This window comes from Eulemur rufifrons, chromosome 15 (genome assembly GCF_041146395.1).
Source record: "Eulemur rufifrons isolate Redbay chromosome 15, OSU_ERuf_1, whole genome shotgun sequence".
NCBI classification, from domain to species: Eukaryota; Metazoa; Chordata; class Mammalia; order Primates; family Lemuridae; genus Eulemur; species Eulemur rufifrons.
Window position 1 is genome coordinate 30,291,551 of NC_090997.1, and position 6,853 is coordinate 30,298,403.

The 6,853-nt window shown below is 33.7% G+C and overlaps 1 non-coding gene across 1 annotated transcript; it reads right to left on the reverse strand.

Annotated features, from left to right (window-relative positions):
- Nucleotides 1–5,193: 5,193 nt before the first annotated feature.
- TRNAA-UGC (transfer RNA alanine (anticodon UGC)) lies at nucleotides 5,194–5,265 on the reverse strand. Its single transcript has one exon. It is a non-coding gene; the product is annotated as a tRNA-Ala (tRNA).
- Between the last annotated feature and the right edge of the window lie 1,588 nt (nucleotides 5,266–6,853).

Sequence of the window (6,853 nt, forward strand, 5' to 3'; positions counted from 1 at the left end):
ACAAAAAATAATAAAAATAAAAGGGTCTTTTTGTCTTTATTGACATATCTTGAAGAATTTTAGAAAAAAAAAATGTTTAATTCATCGCCACAAATAAGGCTTCTCAAAATAACCATTCTGTGTTTTTCCAATTTCACTGAATTGATGGTGGTACTAGAGATTTTTACTAAAATTCCAACTCTGTCCTACATCCAATCAGAAAAGTTCTCATTTTTTCCCCTCACTGTCTGTGCCCTTTAATTATTTATTCTCTAGATAAAGGGTTCTATTTCCTTTTGCAGTTGTCTTACATTTTTTTTAAGATTTTATATATTTTTTTCATTTCAGAATATTATGGAGGTACAAAAGTTTTGGTTATATAAATTGCTTTTGTACTATTTGAGTCAAAGTTACAAGTGTACTCAACACCCAGATAGTGTGCATTGTACCTGTTAGGTGTGAATTTACCTATCCCTTACTATCCCCTTCCACCTGCTTGATTTCTGATGAAAGTTATTTTTATGTGTGCACATAAGTCTTGATTGGTTAGTACCAATGTAATGGTGAGTACATGTAGCATTTGTTTTTCCATTCTTGTGAAACTTCACTTAGAAGAATGGTTTCCAGTTCCATCCAGGTTAACATGAGAGGTTCACCATTTTTTTATGGCTGAGCAGTATTCCATGGTATATATACATATATACCACATTTTATTAATCTGCTAGTGTACTAATGGGCATTTGGGTTGTTCCTACATCTTTTCAATTGTGAATTGAGCTGCTATAAACATTTAAGTGCAGGAGTCTTTTTTATATAAAGTCTTTTGCTCCTTTGGGTAAATACCTAGTACTGGGATTGCTACATCAAGTGGTAGGTCTACTTTTAGTTCTTTGAGATATCTCTATACTACTTTCCATAGAGGTTGTACTAGTTTGCAGTCCCACGGGCAGTGTACAAGTTTTCCCATCTCTCTACATCTGCTCCAGCATTTGTTGTTTTGGGACATTTTGATATAAGCTGTTCTCACTCAAGTTAAGTGATATCACATTTTGGTTTTGATTTTCATTTCCCTGATGATTAGAGATGTTGAGCATTCTTTTCATATGTTTGTTGGCCATTTGTCTATCTTCTTTTGAATAATTTCTGTTCATGCCTTTTGCTCACTTTCTAATGGGGTTATTAGATTTTTCTTGCTGATTTGCTTGAGTTCTTTATAGATTGTAGTTATTAGCCCTTTATTGGATGATAACTAGCATACAATATTTTCTCTGCATACAATATTTTCTCCTATTTTGTAGGTTGTCTATTCGCTCTGTTGATTGTCTGCATTGTCATGCAGATGTCAAGGATGTCGAGAAGTATGTTTAGACCAGGCTGACAGGGTAGTGGTAGCAGAAGTGTAGCAGGAAAGCAAAACCTGCTAATAGATGACTAAACTTATAACTTATTGGATAATCTACTGAAGTGAGACATTTGAGGGAAGTAAAGTGAGACACTGTATCTGTTCTATAGTTTTTACCCCTCTCCTCTGCTCCCCCCATGCTTGCTTTCCATTGACTTTTAGTTTTCTCTGTGCACATGTGTGCCCCTCAGTTAAAATTTATTAGATAGTATATGTGGTGTTTGTTTTTCCATTCTTGAGATACTTCACTTAGGATAAAGATCTCCAGTATATCCAAATTGCTACAAAAGACATTAATGCATCCTTTTGATGGTTGAGTAGTACTCCATGGTACACATATACCATATTTTGTTAATCCACCAATGAATTGATGGACATTTGAGTTGATTCCACATTTTTTTCAACTGTAAATTTTGCTGTAATAAGCATTCAACTGTAGGTATCTTTTTGATAAAATGACTTCTTTTCCTTTGGGTAGATATCCAGTAATGGGATTGCTGGACCAAATGGTAGGTCTACTTTTATTTTTTGAGAAATCTCCATTCAGGTGATGGGCACATTTATATCCCTGACTCAAGCATTACAAAAGCTACCCATATAAGAAAAACATTTGTACCCTTTTAATATTTTGAATTAAAAAAATGAATTAAAATCTATGAAGTTCATACGTTCTCTGACATTTCCAGGATTTTTTTTCTTTTCAATGAAATAAAAGATACCATCAAGTTACAGTGTTAGAGTCATGAAAGGCCTGTTATACATGCCACATCTTAGATTATGGGAAGATGTCTGAAGGAAAGAGGCATAATTCTCCTTTAATTCTATCCTCTTCTCTCTCTCTCCCTGATGGCTTCTCACTCACTTTCCTTGTAGCTTCTTTTGGGGAACAGACACGCCTGGAGCTCTGACTTGGGGGGAAAGGCGGTACATGGGCAATGTATGTAACCTGCAATTCTGTACCCCCCATAACAATAAGATGAAATAAAAAAGAAAATAAATAAATAAATAAAAATAAATAAAAATAAATAAAATTAATGTGATTGACAAGGCCACAGGTAGCCTGAGCTAGTTTGTTTGAAGTGGATGGTCCCTGGAAGATCACTTTAAAAGAGCTTAACCAGCAGAAACTGAGAAGAACCACAAGAAAGAACCCAGAAGAATTCTTTTTGCAAATATGCAAATGTTTCTGAAAACAACTCAATTTTCATTCCCAGACCAATGTCATCAGTTCCTGCTGTTCTTTTAGATCAAGAAAAACAGGCAATCTCTGACTTAATATACTTAGCCACAGTAGAAGACACGTTTTTATTGTCCAGCACTCATTCCCTCTATTCGTGGTAACAGCATTCTGAATTTATTCTGTGGAGACACCACATCTCCATTCCTAATCATGTAATGTGAATAGGATTAAAGCTCCCTCAGTACCAAAAGCAACCTTGTCTAGTTTAAAACTGTCTGCAAAGGACTTTCCCTGCTTTTGGTTGAGAAATGGATTTTTACATAATTTGAGCCAAAGATACTCATAACAAAGGTACAGGAATTTCAGGGAATGGCCAATAATGATCCAGAGGAACACTTCTTCCAACTTGTCAGGCAGACGTCAAGGATGTTGGGAAGTATGTTTAGGCCAGGCTGACAGGGTAGTGGTAGCAGAAGTGTAGCAGGAAAGCAAAACTTGCTAATAGATGACTAAACTTAAAATGTACTGGATATTCTACTGAAGTGAGACATTTGTTAAAAAGAATATACCAGGAGAACAAACTTCCCTGCAATTTTCTATTCTTCTGATAGCAGGGAAGGAAGTGATAAAGTTTAAGAAAGATCAATAACAAAATTTGAAAATCTACAATGTTTGCCTCTGACTTAGTGTTCTAATCTGTCTCTCTGTATAAAAGGGGTTGTCTGAGATTACCGATTACTAATTAGTAAGAATATATATGTTTTATATATCTGTCTCATGGGCTAATTACAAATGCTCAGACTAGAATTAGGAGCCAAATCATCTAAGGTCAGGGTTGTGATTCCATGAGAAGAAGAATATATAAGGTAAGTACAAGATAATCAGCTGGTAGAGGAAAATAAGAAGCATGGAAGCTACTTTATGGCTCACGGTAACATCTGAGTCAGACAAGAAACCCAGCGGTAAGGTGATGTGAGATAAGAGACTGAAGCATACTGGCCTCGTGAGTAATTAGGGTTAATCTACTAGTACCATTTTCCCTTCAGTTCCAAGACTGGATTAGAGAGAAAAATGCAGTAGGAGGCCATAAAGGGTATCTGTTATCCATAAAAGAGATAAATTCTGAAATATATCAAAAATATCCTACTTAAATAAAATATTCATCTTTAGGTAAATGTAAGACAGTGTAAATGCTATGGAGATAACAGCATAAAAAGTGGTCAGATTGTATTATGCTACTTTGATAGTTTCAGCACGGAAGTGTGTTTCAGAACTTGATATTTGAGCTGAGACTTTAAAGATAAAAAAAAATAGTAAATAAAAAAATGTCCAACCAATTAAAAACGTGTGGGAGAGCATTTCAAGCAGAAAAGTTAATAAATTTAAAGTATCTATGTGAGAAATTAGTCTGGCTTGTTGAATTGTACAACAAAGTCAGTACAGATAAGATATAATGAACTTGGATGATAGAAATATGAGATAAATTTGGAGGCATAGACATTACTACATCACAGAGGATGTTTTAAGCCATGACAAAGACTTCAGATTTTATTATTATAAGTACAACTGAAAACTGTTGTGGGGTTCTAAGTAGAAAGTGACATTGGGTGTGTGTGTGTGTGTGTGTGTGTGTGTGTGTGCATGCACACATCTACATGTATACAGATTTATAAGTCTGTCTATATGCATATAAATATATGTATGTTTAAACATGCATATGTATTCTTGTGCTTGCTTTAGATTATATACTTTTGGGAAAGGGTTGGGATAAGGGGAGTAAATTAGTTCATAGGAGGCTATTGATGTTAACTGGGACTTGAATGTTAAAAGTGGAGACGATTTTCCGTAATCAGATTTTGGATAATATATTGGACGTATGACCAACAGGTTGTACCACTGGACTGGGTGTGTGGGAAATCAGGGATGACCTCCAGATGTTGGATTGGAAACTTGGCAAAAGTGTTGCCATTAAACTAAAATGTAAAAGACTGAGACTTAAGAGTTTATCTTTCACAAATGCAGATGTGCAAAGAGGACATCTCTTCATTTATTGAGGAAGTTTCAACAATTTTACATACATGTACAATGCTTACAGGCAAAGTTACCTTGGTGATAATGCACTTTCATGGAGTAAAATTTGCAATAAATGCATAAAACAAATTAGAACTCTCTAAAAGTCATTACATAATTTATATTTCCAGTATTGGAAATGATGCAAAAATGAAATACATAGCATAGCGAATTGTAAAAAGTAAATCTGACAATTGAAAACAATGGGAAAAAACTGAAAAAAGAAAAAAAAGAAAAAAATTAAAAAGAAAATTTGGAAAAGTATATTACAGGAATAGATTATGGGCAATTGCATGAAGATAGTCCATAAATGCTGGCTGACTTTCATGGATATTAACTATTTTTCGAAGTCTTGTAACATGATGAAATTAGCTGTTTTTTTCCTTTTAGGGTATGGCTCTCTTTGGAGAATATTCAGCATGTGGTGGTGCTGTTCTTTTTTTTTTTTTTTTTTTTTTTAATTTCAGAATATTACAGGGATACAAACATTTTGGTTAAATAAATTGCTTTTGCTTTTGTACCTTTTGAAGCCAGCTTCTAGTGGAATTTGGAAATAAAGATGTGGAGATGCCGGGGATCGAACCCAGGACCTCATACATGCAAAGCATGTGCTCTACCACTGAGCTACATCCCCAGCACTGGTGGCTATTCTTTTTAAAATTCTATGATTCTATATACACCAACATGAGCATTACCTATTATTAATAAAATTTTCTATCTTCTGTGAAAAAAGAAAAAGAGTTATGGTCTGAATGTGCTCAGTTTGAGATCCTCAAGGAAAGATTGACTGAAAACTCTACATGTCAATTTGAAGTTTAGGGCATATGATAGCACTAGAGATGTGACTCTGCCTAAACATAAATAATTGGCAGTTTAATGAAGAGGGCCCAAAACTGAACCTTACAATCTTCCGATATTTATAAGCTAGTCGGAGGAAGTGGGCCAGCAAAGCACCTAAGAATGAACAGCCGCAGGGGAAAGATGAAAACCATAAAAAGAAAGTTCTTTAAGAAAAAGAGATATTCACAAAAGTGAAAATTGCAACTAAAAATGATCGAGCACTATGAGAAGAAACAATCTGTTGAGTCAGGCAAAACATGCTAATAGCACATTAAAAGTATTTGGACAGGATTTAGTGAAACTTCCATCCTTAGAGACTACAGTTGGGTAGTTTACCTGGTACAAACAAACTAGTTGGAAAACTGCTTGGAAATTTTATGAAGAGCTTTAAGTGAATCAATGTAATTTAACCTTAAATATGGCCTCTGAAAAGTGACCCTGAGAAAATAATCTAAAATGCAACAAATTATCTGTGTCATCATAACATTATTTGTAAGAGTAAAAAGCTATAAATAATTTTGGTGTCAATCATTACGGGAATGAGTAAGCAAAGTGGCACACCCACTTAATAGAATATTAAACTGTTATTGAAGAATTTATGATATGGAAAAATACAAATATTTATCATCAGATAAAAACATAATTATATAAATAATGCATAGAATCAATAGATAAATAGATGCAAATACATATGCTGATATATAGTTTTTTTTTTTTTAGAGATATAATATTCGAAAATGTAAAGAGAAGTTTCTTAAGGAAATAAAATTATGTTTGTTTTTTTTCTTTACATTGTCTCTATTTAAAATAAATTCTTATGTGAGCAGCCATTATTTTAAAGCTAAAAAACATCTTTATTCTCAAAAAAAGTTTGGATATATTTAAATATATTACATCATGTTAAAGTTTTGTTAAAATAAATTCTATTATATTATTTTCCATAACTTTATTGAAAATTTCCATTGTTTCCTATACCATATGTGAAACAATGATTCAATGAAGAAAATACACAAAGTCTCTAGGCATATAGTATCCATTCATCCTACAGTAGAGTTGCATGGATAAAAAAGTGGATTATATAATTTTCCATTATCAAACAATAAACCAAAAGCCACATTATTAGCCACAAGAAAAGGAAAGCAGATATTTGTCACAGGGAATATAAAAGGTTTGCAATATGATTCTTTAACATAAGAAAAGAAGGCTTTTTGCTAATGCACAAAATCCTTGTTTTAGTCTGCCATAGCAAAATACCATAGACTGGGTAGACTAGATGTCTGAGAGCAATGTGCTGGTATGTTTGAGTTCTGTTGAGGGTTCTCTCCCTGGCTTACAGATGGCTACCATCTTGCAGTTCTCACATGACCTCTTCTTTGTAAGGA